This window comes from Oncorhynchus kisutch, unplaced genomic scaffold, assembly GCF_002021735.2.
Source record: "Oncorhynchus kisutch isolate 150728-3 unplaced genomic scaffold, Okis_V2 scaffold4019, whole genome shotgun sequence".
NCBI lineage: Eukaryota > Metazoa > Chordata > Actinopteri > Salmoniformes > Salmonidae > Oncorhynchus > Oncorhynchus kisutch.
The window spans coordinates 195,461-214,299 of NW_022265964.1; the positions used below are offsets into that span (position 1 = coordinate 195,461).

General features: G+C 41.9%; 2 non-coding genes across 2 annotated transcripts; both read left to right on the plus strand.

Moving 5' to 3' along the window:
• The first annotated feature begins 8,705 nt into the window (after positions 1-8,705).
• LOC116373110 (U1 spliceosomal RNA) lies at positions 8,706-8,869 on the plus strand. The gene has a single exon (XR_004209509.1). It is a non-coding gene; the product is annotated as a U1 spliceosomal RNA (small nuclear RNA).
• Positions 8,870-17,483: 8,614 nt separating this feature from the next.
• LOC116373111 (U1 spliceosomal RNA) lies at positions 17,484-17,647 on the plus strand. Its single transcript, XR_004209510.1, has one exon. It is a non-coding gene; the product is annotated as a U1 spliceosomal RNA (small nuclear RNA).
• Positions 17,648-18,839: the final 1,192 nt, after the last annotated feature.

The following is an 18,839-nucleotide window of genomic DNA, read 5'->3' on the forward strand; positions in this document are numbered from 1 at the left end:
ATCTTCATGTTAAAAATAAGAAAGGATTTGCCTATCATCTGGATTTCTGATGAGACTTAATGACAATACCATTTTTTCCCATATCAGATGAATGGATATAGAATGTAGGGGTCTATTTAAAATACAAACTAACTAACGTCTCAGAGATACATTTTGTCTTCCCCCAATCTGTTATTGTAGCACCGGTGATTATGTCTTTCATGTCCTGATAATGTCAAGGAAAAGGCATACTTTTTTGCGTCCTCAGACGTCAAATCTGGATTGAGGTCTTTTTATTTGCTAGATAATTAAGTCATTATATGACAGTTTAAACGCATAATAAACTCGGCTAATGTATTTAGTTTTATTTGACCTTTATTGAACCAGGTAGGCTAGTCGAGAACAAGTTCTCATTTACAACTGAGACCTGGCCAAGATAAAGCAAAGCAGTTCGACACATACAACTACACAGAGTTACACATGGAATAAACAAAACATACAGTCAATAATACAGTAGAACAAAAGAAAACAAAAAGTCTATATACAGTGAGTGCAAATGAGGTTAAGATAAGGGACATAGGGCAATAAATAGGCCATGGTGGGGAAGTAATTACAATATAACAATTGAAAGACTGGAATGGTAGATGTGCAGAAGATGAATGTGGCAAGTAGCAGATACTGGGGTGCAAAAGGAGCAAGATAAATAAATAAATACTGTATGGTGATCTGTGAGCTGCTCTGACAGCTGGTGATTAAAGCTAGTGAGGGAGATAATGAGTCTCCAACTTCAGAGATTTTTGCAGTTCCTTCCAGTCATTGGGCAGCAGAGAACTGGAAGGAAGACGACCAAAGAGGAATTGGCCTTTGGGGAGTGACCAGTGAGATATACCTGCTGGAGCGCGTGCTACGAGTGGGTGCCTGCCTATGGTGACCAGCGAGCTGAGATAAGGCGGGGCTTTACCTAGAAGAGACTTGTTGATAACCTGTAGCCAGTGGGTTTGGTGACGAGTATGAAGCGAGGGCCAACCCAACGAGAGCGTACAGGTCGCAATGGTGGGTAGTGTATGGGGCTTTGGCGACAAAACGGATGGCACTGTGATGGACTGCATCCAGTTTGTTGAGTAGAAGTGTTGGAGGCTATTTTATAGATGACATCACCGAAGTTGAGGATCGGCAGGATGGTCAGTTTTTACGAGGGTATGTTTGGCAGCATGAGTGAAGGATGCTTTGTTGCGATATAGGAAGCTAATTATAGGATTTAATTTTGGATTGGAGCTGCTTAATGTGAGTCTGGAAGGAGAGTTTACAGTCTAACCAGACACCTAGGTATTTGTAGTTGTCCACGTATTCTAAGTCAGAGCCGTCCAGAGTAGTGATGCTGAACGGGAGAGCAGATACGGGCAGAGATCAGTTGAAAAGCATGCATTTAGTTTTCCCTGCGTTTAAGAGCAGTTGGAGGCCACGGAAGGAGAGTTGTATGGCATTGAAGCTCGTCTGGAGGTTAGTTAACACAGTGTCCAAAGAGGGGCCAGAAGTATACAGAATGGTGTCGTCTGCGTAGAGGTGTACCAGAGAATCACCAGCAGCAAGATCAACATCATTGATGTATTACAGAGAAGAGTCGGCCCGAGGATTGAACCCTGTGGCACCCCCATAGAAACTGCCAGAGGTCCGGACAACAGGCCCTCCGATTTCACACACTGAACTCTATCATTACAACCCACTGACATTACAACCCACTTTGACATTACAAACCACTTTGACATTACAACCCACTGACATTACAACCCACTTTCACATTACAACCCACTTTCACATTACAACCCACTTTCACATTACAACCCACGTTGACATTACAACCCACTGACATTACAACCCACTGACATTACAACCCACTTTGACATTACAACCCACTGACATTACAACCCACTGACATTACAACCCACTTTCACATTACAACCCACGTTCACATTACAACCCACTGACATTACAACCCACTTTCACATTACAACCCACTTTCACATTACAACCCACTGACATTACAACCCATTTTGACATTACAACCCACTGACATTGCAACCCACTTTGATTATATTTCAACCCACTGACATTACAACCCACTGACATTACAACCCACTTTGATGATAATACAACCCACTGACATTAAAACCCACTGACATTACAACCCACGTTGACATTACAACCCACTGACATACAACCCACTGACATTACAACCCACTGACAATACAACCCACTGACATTACAACCCACTTTGATGATATTACAACCCACTGACATTACAACCCACCTTGATGATATTACAACCCACTGACATTACAACACACTGACATTACAACCCACTGACATTACAACCCACTGACATTACAACCCACTTTGACATTACAACCCACTGACATTACAACCCACTGACATTACAACCCACTTTGACATTACAACCCACTGACATTACAACCCACTGACATTACAACCCACTGACATTACAACCCACTTTGATGATTTACAACCCACTGACATTACAACCCACTGACATTACAACCCACTGACATTACAACCCACTGACATTACAACCCACTGACATTACAACCCTCTGACATTACAACCCACTGACATTACAACCCACTTTGACATTACAACCCACTGACATTACAACCCACTGACATTACAACCCACTGACATTACAACCCACTTTGACATTACAACCCACTACATTACAACCCACTTTGACATTACAACCCACTGACATTACAACCCACTGACATTACAACCCACTGACATTACAACCCACTGACATTACAACCCACTTTGATGATATTACAACCCACTGACATTACAACCCACTGACATTACAACCCACTGACATTACAACCCACTGACATTACAACCCACTGACATTACAACCCTCTGACATTACAACCCACTGACATTACAACCCACTTTGACATTACAACCCACTGACATTACAACCCACTGACATTACAACCCACTGACATTACAACCCACTTTGACATTACAACCCACTACATTACAACCCACTTTGACATTACAACCCACTGACATTACAACCCACTGACATTACAACCCACTGACATTACAACCCACTGACATTACAACCCACTTTGACATTACAACCCACTGACATTACAACCCACTGACATTACAACCCACTTTGACATTACAACCCACTGACATTACAACCCACTTTGACATTACAACCCACTGAAATTACAACCCACTGACATTACAACCCACTGACATTACAACCCACTGACATTACAACCCACTTTGACATTACAAACCACTTTGACATTACAACCCACTGACATTACAACCCACTTCACATTACAACCCACTTTCACATTACAACCCACTTTCACATTACAACCCACTGACATTACAACCCACTGACATTACAACCCACTGACATTACAACCCACTGACATTACAACCCACTTTGACATTACAACCCACTGACATTACAACCCACTTTGACATTACAACCCACTTTGACATTACAACCCACTGACATTACAACCCACTGACATTACAACCCACTGACATTACAACACACTGACATTACAACCCACTTTGACATTACAACCCACTGACATTACAACCCACTGACATTACAACCCACTGACATTACAACCCACTGACATTACAACCCACTGACATTACAACCCACTTTGACATTACAACCCACTTTGACATACAACCCACGTTGACATTACAACCCACTGACATTACAACCCACTTTGATGATATTACAACCCACTGACATTACAACCCACTGACATTACAACCCACTGACATTACAACCCACTGACATTACAACCCACTTTGACATTACAACCCACTGACATTACAACCCACTGACATTACAACCCACTGACATTACAACCCACTGACATTACAACCCACTGACATTACAACCCACAGACATTACAACCCACTTTGACATTACAACCCACTGACATTACAACCCACTGACATTACAACCCACTTTGACATTACAACCCACTGACATTACAACCCACTGACATTACAACCCACTTTGACATTACAACCCACTGACATTACAACCCACTGACATTACAACCCACTGACATTACAACCCACTGACATACAACCCACAGACATTACAACCCACTGACATTACAACCCACTGACATTACAACCCACTTTGATGATATTACAACCCACTGACAATACAACCCACTGACATTACAACCCACTTTGACATACAACCCACGTTGACATTACAACCCACTTTGACATTACAACCCACTTTGATATTACAACCCACTGACATTACAACCCACTTTGATGATATTACAACCCACTGACATTACAACCCACTGACATTACAACCCACTGACATTACAACCCACTTTGACATTACAACCCACTGACATTACAACCCACTGACATTACAACCCACTTTGGCATTACAACCCACTTTGACATTACAACCCGCTTTGATGATATTACAACCCACTGACATTACAACCCACTGACATTACAACCCACTGACATTACAACCCACTTTGGCATTACAACCCACTGGCATTACAACCCACTGACATTACAACCCACTGACATTACAACCCACTGACATTACAACACACTTTGACATTACAACCCACTGACATTACAACCCACTGACATTACAACCCACTGACATTACAACCCACTTTGACATTACAACCCACTTTGACATTACAACCCACTGACATTACAACCCACTGACATTACAACCCACTTTGACATTACAACCCACTGACATTACAACCCACTTTGACATTACAACCCACTTTGACATTACAACCCACTGACATTACAACCCACTGACATTACAACCCACTTTGACATTACAACCCACTGACATTACAACCCACTGACATTACAACCCACTGACATTACAACCCACTGACATTACAACCCACTTTGGCATTACAACCCACTGACATTACAACCCACTGACATTACAACCCACTTTGATGATATTACAACCCACTGACATTACAACCCACTGACATTACAACCCACTGACATTACAACCCACTGACATTACAACCCACTTTGGCATTACAACCCACTTTGACATTACAACCCACTTTGACATTACAACCCACTGACATTACAACCCACTTTGACATTACAACCCACTTTGACATTACAACCCACTGACATTACAACCCACTGACATTACAACCCACTTTGACATTACAACCCACTGACATTACAACCCACTGACATTACAACCCACTGACATTACAACCCACTGACATTACAACCCACTGACATTACAACCCACTGACATTACAACCCACTTACACATTACAACCCACTTTCACATTACAACCCACTTTCACATTACAACCCACTTTGACATTACAACCCACTGACATTACAACCCACTGACATTACAACCCACTGACATTACAACCCACTTTCACATTACAAACCACTTTGACATTACAACCCACTGACATTACAACCCACTTTCACATTACAACCCACTTTCACATTACAACCCACTTTGACATTACAACCCACTGACATTACAACCCATTTTGACATTACAACCCACTGACATTACAACCCACTTTGACATTACAACCCACTGACATTACAACCCACGTTCACATTACAAACCACTTTGACATTACAAACCACTTTGACATTACAACCCACTTTCACATTACAACCCACTTTCCCAACTGACATTACAACCCACTGACATTACAACCCACTGACATTACAACCCACTTTGAAATTACAACCCACTTTGAAATTACAACCCACTGACATTACAACCCACTGACATTACAACCCACTTTGACATTACAACCCACTGAAAATACAACCCACTGACATTACAACCCACTTTGACATTACAACCCACTTTGACATACAACCCACTTTGACATTACAACCCACTGACATTACAACCCACTTTGATATTACAACCCACTGACATTACAACCCACTGACATTACAACCCACTTTGATGATATTACAACCCACTGACATTACAACCCACTGACATTACAACCCACTGACATTACAACCCACTTTGGCATTACAACCCACTTTGGCATTACAACCCACTGACATTACAACCCACTGACATTACAACCCACTTTGGCATTACAACCCACTTTGACATTACAACCCACTTTGGCATTACAACCCACTTTGACATTACAACCCACTTTGACATTACAACCCTCTGACATTACAACCCACTGACATTACAACCCACTTTGACATTACAACCCACTGACATTACAACCCACTGACATTACAACCCACTGACATTACAACCCACTTTGACATTACAACCCACTACCATTACAACCCACTTTGACATTACAACCCACTGACATTACAACCCACTGACATTACAACCCACTGACATTACAACCCACTGACATTACAACCCACTGACATTACAACTCACTTTGACATTACAACCCACTGACATTACAACCCACTTTGGCCTTACAACCCACTTTGACATTACAACCCACTTTGACATACAACCCACGTTGACATTACAACCCACTTTGACATTACAACCCACTTTGATAGTACAACCCACTGACATTACAACCCACTGACATTACAACCCACTTTGATGATATTACAACCCACTGACATTACAACCCACTGACATTACAACCCACTGACATTACAACCCACTTTGGCATTACAACCCACTTTGACATTACAACCCACTGACATTACAACCCACTGACATTACAACCCACTGACATTACAACCCACTGACATTACAACCCACTTTGACATTACAACCCACTGACATTACAACCCACTTTGACATTACAACCCACTTTGACATTACAACCCACTGACATTACAACCCACTGACATTACAACCCACTGACATTACAACCCACTGACATTACAACCCACTGACATTACAACCCACTGACATTACAACCCACTGACATTACAACTCACTTTGACATTACAACCCACTGACATTACAACCCACTTTGGCCTTACAACCCACTTTGACATTACAACCCACTTTGACATACAACCCACGTTGACATTACAACCCACTTTGACATTACAACCCACTTTGATAGTACAACCCACTGACATTACAACCCACTGACATTACAACCCACTTTGATGATATTACAACCCACTGACATTACAACCCACTGACATTACAACCCACTGACATTACAACCCACTTTGGCATTACAACCCACTTTGACATTACAACCCACTGACATTACAACCCACTGACATTACAACCCACTGACATTACAACCCACTGACATTACAACCCACTTTGACATTACAACCCACTGACATTACAACCCACTTTGACATTACAACCCACTTTGACATTACAACCCACTGACATTACAACCCACTGACATTACAACCCACTGACATTACAACCCACTGACATTACAACACACTGACATTACAACCCACTTTGGCATTACAACCCACTGACATTACAACCCACTGACATTACAACCCACTGACATTACAACCCACTGACATTACAACCCACTTTGACATTACAACCCACTTTGACATACAACCCACGTTGACATTACAACCCACGTTGACATTACAACCCACTTTGATATTACAACCCACTGACATTACAACCCACTGACATTACAACCCACTTTGATGATATTACAACCCACTGACATTACAACCCACTGACATTACAACCCACTGACATTACAACCCACTGACATTACAACCCACTTTGGCATTACAACCCACTTTGACATTACAACCCACTGACATTACAACCCACTGACATTACAACCCACTGACATTACAACCCACTGACATTACAACCCACAGACATTACAACCCACTTTGACATTACAACCCACTGACATTACAACCCACTTTGACATTACAACCCACTTTGACATTACAACCCACTGACATTACAACCCACTGACATTACAACCCACTTTGACATACAACCCACTGACATTACAACCCACTGACATTACAACCCACTGACATTACAACCCACTGACATTACAACCCACTTTGAGAATGTTTAGACATGTTAAAATGATTTGGGTTTTTTCCCCCGATCACGAGAATCATCCTACCTGACTATCAACTGTACATTTACAGATTCAATTACAAATACGAGTATTGGCATGTCAGCACACCCCGAGTAGCTACTACTGTGTCTTCTTGATGATGAAGTAGTAGGCCACTGTTTCTCCTCCGTATCTGTGGGTCGTATGCCACCCTGTGGTCGATGGTGGAATCATATTTTACTGAGACCAGAAAACAAGCGTGATGAAACTATTCCTACAACGTCTGGAACGCTACAAAACACCAGAAATAAGTGGTGTCTTTCGGTTGGCTGTGTGCACGAATGTGATTTCTGCATTTTGGTACATTGCCTACTTGTGTGTAACCAGACGGACATTTAGACAAAAAATGCAATAAATATAGAATTTCTACCGTGTTGCATGATGGGAGAAAATTCGGACCGTGATATAATATAGTAAAACAAAATGTATTGCTTTTTCTTCGCCTTGTCCGCAACTGTATTCGTAAATGTCATTAAACCTTGTTCAATATGATGTGGTATTATCAGTAGTAGAAGTGGTAACCGTGAGTCAAACACCTTTGTCCTGGAAGGAGTGCTCCTCTACCAACGTGTACAACTCATACTTACCTGGCAAGGGAGACACCGTGATCAAGAAGGCGGTTCACCCAGGGCGAGGCTCAGCCATTGCACTCCGGCTGTGCTGACCCCTGCGAATTTCTCAAATGTGGAAATCTCGATTGCATAATTTCTGGTAGTGGGGGACTGCGTTCGCGCTCTCCCCTGATCTTCATGTTAAAAATAAGAAAGGATTTGCTATCATCTGGATTTCTGATGAGACTTAATGACAATACCATTTTTTCCCATATCAGATGAATGGATATAGAATGTAGGGGTCTATTTAAAATACAAACTAACTAACGTCTCAGAGATACATTTTGTCTTCCCCAATCTGTTATTGTAGCACCGGTGATTATGTCTTTCATGTCCTGATAATGTCAAGGAAAAGGCATACTTTTTTGCGTCCTCAGACGTCAAATCTGGATTGAGGTCTTTTTATTTGCTAGATAATTAAGTCATTTATATGACAGTTTAAACGCATAATAAACTCGGCTAATGTATTTAGTTTTTATTTGACCTTTATTGAACCAGGTAGGCTAGTCGAGAACAAGTTCTCATTTACAACTGAGACCTGGCCAAGATAAAGCAAAGCAGTTCGACACATACAACTACACAGAGTTACACATGGAATAAACAAAACATACAGTCAATAATACAGTAGAACAAAAGAAAACAAAAAGTCTATATACAGTGAGTGCAAATGAGGTTAAGATAAGGGACATAGGGCAATAAATAGGCCATGGTGGGGAAGTAATTACAATATAACAATTGAAAGACTGGAATGGTAGATGTGCAGAAGATGAATGTGCAAGTAGAGATACTGGGGTGCAAAGGAGCAAGATAAATAAATAAATACTGTATGGTGATCTGTGAGCTGCTCTGACAGCTGGTGATTAAAGCTAGTGAGGGAGATATGAGTCTCCAACTTCAGAGATTTTTGCAGTTCCTTCCAGTCATTGGCAGCAGAGAACTGGAAGGAAAGACGACCAAAGGAGGAATTGGCTTTGGGGAGTGACCAGTGAGATATACCTGCTGGAGCGCGTGCTACGAGTGGGTGCTGCTATGGTGACCAGCGAGCTGAGATAAGGCGGGGCTTTACCTAGAAGAGACTTGTTGATAACCTGTAGCCAGTGGGTTTGGTGACGAGTATGAAGCGAGGGCCAACCAACGAGAGCGTACAGGTCGCAATGGTGGGTAGTGTATGGGGCTTTGGCGACAAAACGGATGGCACTGTGATGGACTGCATCCAGTTTGTTGAGTAGAGTGTTGGAGGCTATTTTATAGATGACATCACCGAAGTTGAGGATCGGCAGGATGGTCAGTTTTACGAGGGTATGTTTGGCAGCATGAGTGAAGGATGCTTTGTTGCGATATAGGAAGCTAATTATAGATTTAATTTTGGATTGGAGCTGCTTAATGTGAGTCTGGAAGGAGAGTTTACAGTCTAACCAGACACCTAGGTATTTGTAGTTGTCCACGTATTCTAAGTCAGAGCCGTCCAGAGTAGTGATGCTGAACGGGAGAGCAGATACGGGCAGAGATCAGTTGAAAAGCATGCATTTAGTTTTCCCTGCGTTTAAGAGCAGTTGGAGGCCACGGAAGGAGAGTTGTATGGCATTGAAGCTCGTCTGGAGGTTAGTTAACACAGTGTCCAAAGAGGGGCCAGAAGTATACAGAATGGTGTCGTCTGCGTAGAGGTGTACCAGAGAATCACCAGCAGCAAGATCAACATCATTGATGTATTACAGAGAAGAGTCGGCCCGAGGATTGAACCCTGTGGCACCCCCATAGAAACTGCCAGAGGTCCGGACAACAGGCCCTCCGATTTCACACACTGAACTCTATCATTACAACCCACTGACATTACAACCCACTTTGACATTACAAACCACTTTGACATTACAACCCACTGACATTACAACCCACTTTCACATTACAACCCACTTTCACATTACAACCCACTTTCACATTACAACCCACGTTGACATTACAACCCACTGACATTACAACCCACTGACATTACAACCCACTTTGACATTACAACCCACTGACATTACAACCCACTGACATTACAACCCACTTTCACATTACAACCCACGTTCACATTACAACCCACTGACATTACAACCCACTTTCACATTACAACCCACTTTCACATTACAACCCACTGACATTACAACCCATTTTGACATTACAACCCACTGACATTGCAACCCACTTTGATTATATTTCAACCCACTGACATTACAACCCACTGACATTACAACCCACTTTGATGATAATACAACCCACTGACATTAAAACCCACTGACATTACAACCCACGTTGACATTACAACCCACTGACATTACAACCCACTGACATTACAACCCACAGACATTACAACCCACTTTGACATTAAAACCCACTGACATTACAACCCACTTTGACATTACAACCCACTTTGACATTACAACCCACTGACATTACAACCCACTTTGACATTACAACCCACTGACATTACAACCCACTGACATTACAACCCACTGACATTACAACCCACTGACATTACAACCCACTGACATTACAACCCACTTACACAATACAACCCACTGACATTACAACCCACTTTGATGATATTACAACCCACTGACAATACAACCCACTGACATTACAACCCACTGACATTACAACCCACTGACATTACAACCCACTTTCACATTACAAACCACTTTGACATTACAACCCACTGACATTACAACCCACTTTCACATTACAACCCACTTTCACATTACAACCCACTTTGACATTACAACCCACTGACATTACAACCCATTTTGACATTACAACCCACTGACATTACAACCCACTTTGACATTACAACCCACTGACATTACAACCCACGTTCACATTACAAACCACTTTGACATTACAAACCACTTTGACATTACAACCCACTTTCACATTACAACCCACTTTCCCCACTGACATTACAACCCACTGACATTACAACCCACTGACATTACAACCCACTTTGAAATTACAACCCACTTTGAAATTACAACCCACTTTGAAATTACAACCCACTGACATTACAAACCACTGACATTACAACCCACTTTGACATTACAACCCACTGAAAATACAACCCACTGACATTACAACCCACTTTGACATTACAACCCACTTTGACATACAACCCACTTTGACATTACAACCCACTGACATTACAACCCACTTTGATATTACAACCCACTGACATTACAACCCACTGACATTACAACCCACTTTGATGATATTACAACCCACTGACATTACAACCCACTGACATTACAACCCACTGACATTACAACCCACTTGGGCATTACAACCCACTTTGGCATTACAACCCACTGACATTACAACCCACTGACATTACAACCCACTTTGGCATTACAACCCACTTTGACATTACAACCCACTTTGGCATTACAACCCACTTTGACATTACAACCCACTTTGACATTACAACCCTCTGACATTACAACCCACTGACATTACAACCCACTTTGACATTACAACCCACTGACATTACAACCCACTGACATTACAACCCACTGACATTACAACCCACTTTGACATTACAACCCACTGACATTACAACCCACTGACATTACAACCCACTGACATTACAACCCACTGACATTACAACCCACTGACATTACAACTCACTTTGACATTACAACCCACTGACATTACAACCCACTTTGGCCTTACAACCCACTTTGACATTACAACCCACTTTGACATACAACCCACTTTGACATTACAACCCACTTTGATAGTACAACCCACTGACATTACAACCCACTGACATTACAACCCACTTTGATGATATTACAACCCACTGACATTACAACCCACTGACATTACAACCCACTGACACTACAACCCACTTTGGCATTACAACCCACTTTGACATTACAACCCACTGACATTACAACCCACTGACATTACAACCCACTGACATTACAACCCACTTTGACATTACAACCCACTGACATTACAACCCACTTTGACATTACAACCCACTTTGACATTACAAACCCACTGACATTACAACCCACTGACATTACAACCCACTGACATTACAACACACTGACATTACAACCCACTTTGGCATTACAACCCACTGACATTACAACCCACTGACATTACAACCCACTGACATTACAACCCACTGACATTACAACCCACTGACATTACAACCCACTTTGACATTACAACCCACTTTGACATACAACCCACGTTGACATTACAACCCACTTTGACATTACAACCCACTTTGATATTACAACCCACTGACATTACAACCCACTGACATTACAACCCACTTTGATGATATTACAACCCACTGACATTACAACCCACTGACATTACAACCCACTGACATTACAACCCACTGACATTACAACCCACTTTGACATTACAACCCACTGACATTACAACCCACTGACATTACAACCCACTGACATTACAACCCACTGACATTACAACCCACTGACATTACAACCCACAGACATTACAACCCACTTTGACATTACAACCCACTGACATTACAACCCACTGACATTACAACCCACTTTGACATTACAACCCACTGACATTACAACCCACTGACATTACAACCCACTTTGACATTACAACCCACTGACATTACAACCCACTGACATTACAACCCACTGACATTACAACCCACTGACATACAACCCACAGACATTACAACCCACTGACAATACAACCCACTGACATTACAACCCACTTTGATGATATTACAACCCACTGACAATACAACCCACTGACATTACAACCCACTTTGACATACAACCCACGTTGACATTACAACCCACTTTGACATTACAACCCACTTTGATATTACAACCCACTGACATTACAACCCACTTTGATGATATTACAACCCACTGACATTACAACCCACTGACATTACAACCCACTGACATTACAACCCACTTTGACATTACAACCCACTGACATTACAACCCACTGACATTACAACCCACTTTGGCATTACAACCCACTTTGACATTACAACCCGCTTTGATGATATTACAACCCACTGACATTACAACCCACTGACATTACAACCCACTGACATTACAACCCACTTTGGCATTACAACCACTGGCATTACAACCCACTGACATTACAACCCACTGACATTACAACCCACTGACATTACAACACACTTTGACATTACAACCCACTGACATTACAACCCACTGACATTACAACCCACTTTGACATTACAACCCACTGACATTACAACCCACTGACATTACAACCCACTGACATTACAACCCACTTTGACATTACAACCCACTGACATTACAACCCACTTTGACATTACAACCCACTTTGACATTACAACCCACTGACATTACAACCCACTGACATTACAACCCACTTTGACATTACAACCCACTGACATTACAACCCACTGACATTACAACCCACTGACATTACAACCCACTGACATTACAACCCACTTTGGCATTACAACCCACTGACATTACAACCCACTGACATTACAACCCACTTTGATGATATTACAACCCACTGACATTACAACCCACTGACATTACAACCCACTGACATTACAACCCACTGACATTACAACCCACTTTGGCATTACAACCCACTTTGACATTACAACCCACTGACATTACAACCCACTGACATTACAACCCACTGACATTACAACCCACAGACATTACAACCCACTTTGACATTACAACCCACTGACATTACAACCCACTTTGACATTACAACCCACTTTGACATTACAACCCACTGACATTACAACCCACTGACATTACAACCCACTTTGACATTACAACCCACTGACATTACAACCCACTGACATTACAACCACACTGACATTACAACCCACTGACATTACAACCCACTGACATTACAACCCACTTACACATTACAACCCACTTTCACATTACAACCCACTTTCACATTACAACCCACTTTGACATTACAACCCACTGACATTACAACCCACTGACATTACAACCCACTGACATTACAACCCACTTTCACATTACAAACCACTTTGACATTACAACCCACTGACATTACAACCCACTTTCACATTACAACCCACTTTCACATTACAACCCACTTTGACATTACAACCCACTGACATTACAACCCATTTTGACATTACAACCCACTGACATTACAACCCACTTTGACATTACAACCCACTGACATTACAACCCACGTTCACATTACAAACCACTTTGACATTACAAACCACTTTGACATTACAACCCACTTTCACATTACAACCCACTTTCCCAACTGACATTACAACCCACTGACATTACAACCCACTGACATTACAACCCACTTTGAAATTACAACCCACTTTGAAATTACAACCCACTGACATTACAACCCACTGACATTACAACCCACTTTGACATTACAACCCACTGAAAATACAACCCACTGACATTACAACCCACTTTGACATTACACCCACTTTGACATACAACCCACTTTGACATTACAACCCACTGACATTACAACCCACTTTGATATTACAACCCACTGACATTACAACCCACTGACATTACAACCCACTTTGATGATATTACAACCCACTGACATTACAACCCACTGACATTACAACCCACTGACATTACAACCCACTTTGGCATTACAACCCACTTTGGCATTACAACCCACTGACATTACAACCCACTGACATTACAACCCACTTTGGCATTACAACCCACTTTGACATTACAACCCACTTTGGCATTACAACCCACTTTGACATTACAACCCACTTTGACATTACAACCCTCTGACATTACAACCCACTGACATTACAACCCACTTTGACATTACAACCCACTGACATTACAACCCACTGACATTACAACCCACTTTGACATTACAACCCACTACCATTACAACCCACTTTGACATTACAACCCACTGACATTACAACCCACTGACATTACAACCCACTGACATTACAACCCACTGACATTACAACTCACTTTGACATTACAACCCACTGACATTACAACCCACTTTGGCCTTACAACCCACTTTGACATTACAACCCACTTTGACATACAACCCACGTTGACATTACAACCCACTTTGACATTACAACCCCACTTTGATAGTACAACCCACTGACATTACAACCCACTGACATTACAACCCACTTTGATGATATTACAACCCACTGACATTACAACCCACTGACATTACAACCCACTGACATTACAACCCACTTTGGCATTACAACCCACTTTGACATTACAACCCACTGACATTACAACCCACTGACATTACAACCCACTGACATTACAACCCACTGACATTACAACCCACTTTGACATTACAACCCACTGACATTACAACCCACTTTGACATTACAACCCACTTTGACATTACAACCCACTGACATTACAACCCACTGACATTACAACCCACTGACATTACAACCCACTGACATTACAACACACTGACATTACAACCCACTTTGGCATTACAACCCACTGACATTACAACCCACTGACATTACAACCCACTGACATTACAACCCACTGACATTACAACCCACTTTGACATTACAACCCACTTTGACATACAACCCACGTTGACATTACAACCCACGTTGACATTACAACCCACTTTGATATTACAACCCACTGACATTACAACCCACTGACATTACAACCCACTTTGATGATATTACAACCCACTGACATTACAACCCACTGACATTACAACCCACTGACATTACAACCCACTGACATTACAACCCACTTTGGCATTACAACCCACTTTGACATTACAACCCACTGACATTACAACCCACTGACATTACAACCCACTGACATTACAACCCACTGACATTACAACCCACAGACATTACAACCCACTTTGACATTACAACCCACTGACATTACAACCCACTTTGACATTACAACCCACTTTGACATTACAACCCACTGACATTACAACCCACTGACATTACAACCCACTTTGACATTACAACCCACTGACATTACAACCCACTGACATTACAACCCACTGACATTACAACCCACTGACATTACAACCCACTTGAGAATGTTTAGACATGTTAAAATGATTTGGGTTTTTTCCCCCGATCACGAGAATCATCCTACCTGACTATCAACTGTACATTTACAGATTCAATTACAAATACGAGTATTGGCATGTCAGCACACCCCGAGTAGCTACTACTGTGTCTTCTTGATGATGAAGTAGTAGGCCACTGTTTCTCCTCCGTATCTGTGGGTCGTATGCCACCCTGTGGTCGATGGTGGAATCATATTTTACTGAGACCAGAAAACAAGCGTGATGAAACTATTCCTACAACGTCTGGAACGCTACAAAACACCAGAAATAAGTGGTGTCTTTCGGTTGGCTGTGTGCACGAATGTGATTTCTGCATTTTGGTACATTGCCTACTTGTGTGTAACCAGACGGACATTTAGACAAAAATGCAATAAATATAGAATTTCTACCGTGTTGCATGATGGGAGAAAATTCGGACCGTGATATAATATAGTAAAACAAAATGTATTGCTTTTTCTTCGCCTTGTCCGCAACTGTATTCGTAAATGTCATTAAACCTTGTTCAATATGATGTGGTATTATCAGTAGTAGAAGTGGTAACCGTGAGTCAAACACCTTTGTCCTGGAAGGAGTGCTCCTCTACCAACGTGTACAACTCATACTTACCTGGCAAGGGAGACACCGTGATCAAGAAGGCGGTTCACCCAGGGCGAGGCTCAGCCATTGCACTCCGGCTGTGCTGACCCCTGCGAATTTCTCAAATGTGGAAATCTCGATTGCATAATTTCTGGTAGTGGGGGACTGCGTTCGCGCTCTCCCCTGATCTTCATGTTAAAAATAAGAAAGGATTTGCTATCATCTGGATTTCTGATGAGACTTAATGACAATACCATTTTTCCCATATCAGATGAATGGATATAGAATGTAGGGGTCTATTTAAAATACAAACTAACTAACGTCTCAGAGATACATTTTGTCTTCCCCAATCTGTTATTGTAGCACCGGTGATTATGTCTTTCATGTCCTGATAATGTCAAGGAAAAGGCATACTTTTTTGCGTCCTCAGACGTCAAATCTGGATTGAGGTCTTTTTATTTGCTAGATAATTAAGTCATTTATATGACAGTTTAAACGCATAATAAACTCGGCTAATGTATTTAGTTTTTATTTGACCTTTATTGAACCAGGTAGGCTAGTCGAGAACAAGTTCTCATTTACAACTGAGACCTGGCCAAGATAAAGCAAAGCAGTTCGACACATACAACTACACAGAGTTACACATGGAATAAACAAAACATACAGTCAATAATACAGTAGAACAAAAGAAAACAAAAAGTCTATATACAGTGAGTGCAAATGAGGTTAAGATAAGGGACATAGGGCAATAAATAGGCCATGGTGGGGAAGTAATTACAATATAACAATTGAAAGACTGGAATGGTAGATGTGCAGAAGATGAATGTGCAAGTAGAGATACTGGGGTGCAAAGGAGCAAGATAAATAAATAAATACTGTATGGTGATCTGTGAGCTGCTCTGACAGCTGGTGATTAAAGCTAGTGAGGGAGATATGAGTCTCCAACTTCAGAGATTTTTGCAGTTCCTTCCAGTCATTGGCAGCAGAGAACTGGAAGGAAAGACGACCAAAGGAGGAATTGGCTTTGGGGAGTGACCAGTGAGATATACCTGCTGGAGCGCGTGCTACGAGTGGGTGCTGCTATGGTGACCAGCGAGCTGAGATAAGGCGGGGCTTTACCTAGAAGAGACTTGTTGATAACCTGTAGCCAGTGGGTTTGGTGACGAGTATGAAGCGAGGGCCAACCAACGAGAGCGTACAGGTCGCAATGGTGGGTAGTGTATGGGGCTTTGGCGACAAAACGGATGGCACTGTGATGGACTGCATCCAGTTTGTTGAGTAGAGTGTTGGAGGCTATTTTATAGATGACATCACCGAAGTTGAGGATCGGCAGGATGGTCAGTTTTACGAGGGTATGTTTGGCAGCATGAGTGAAGGA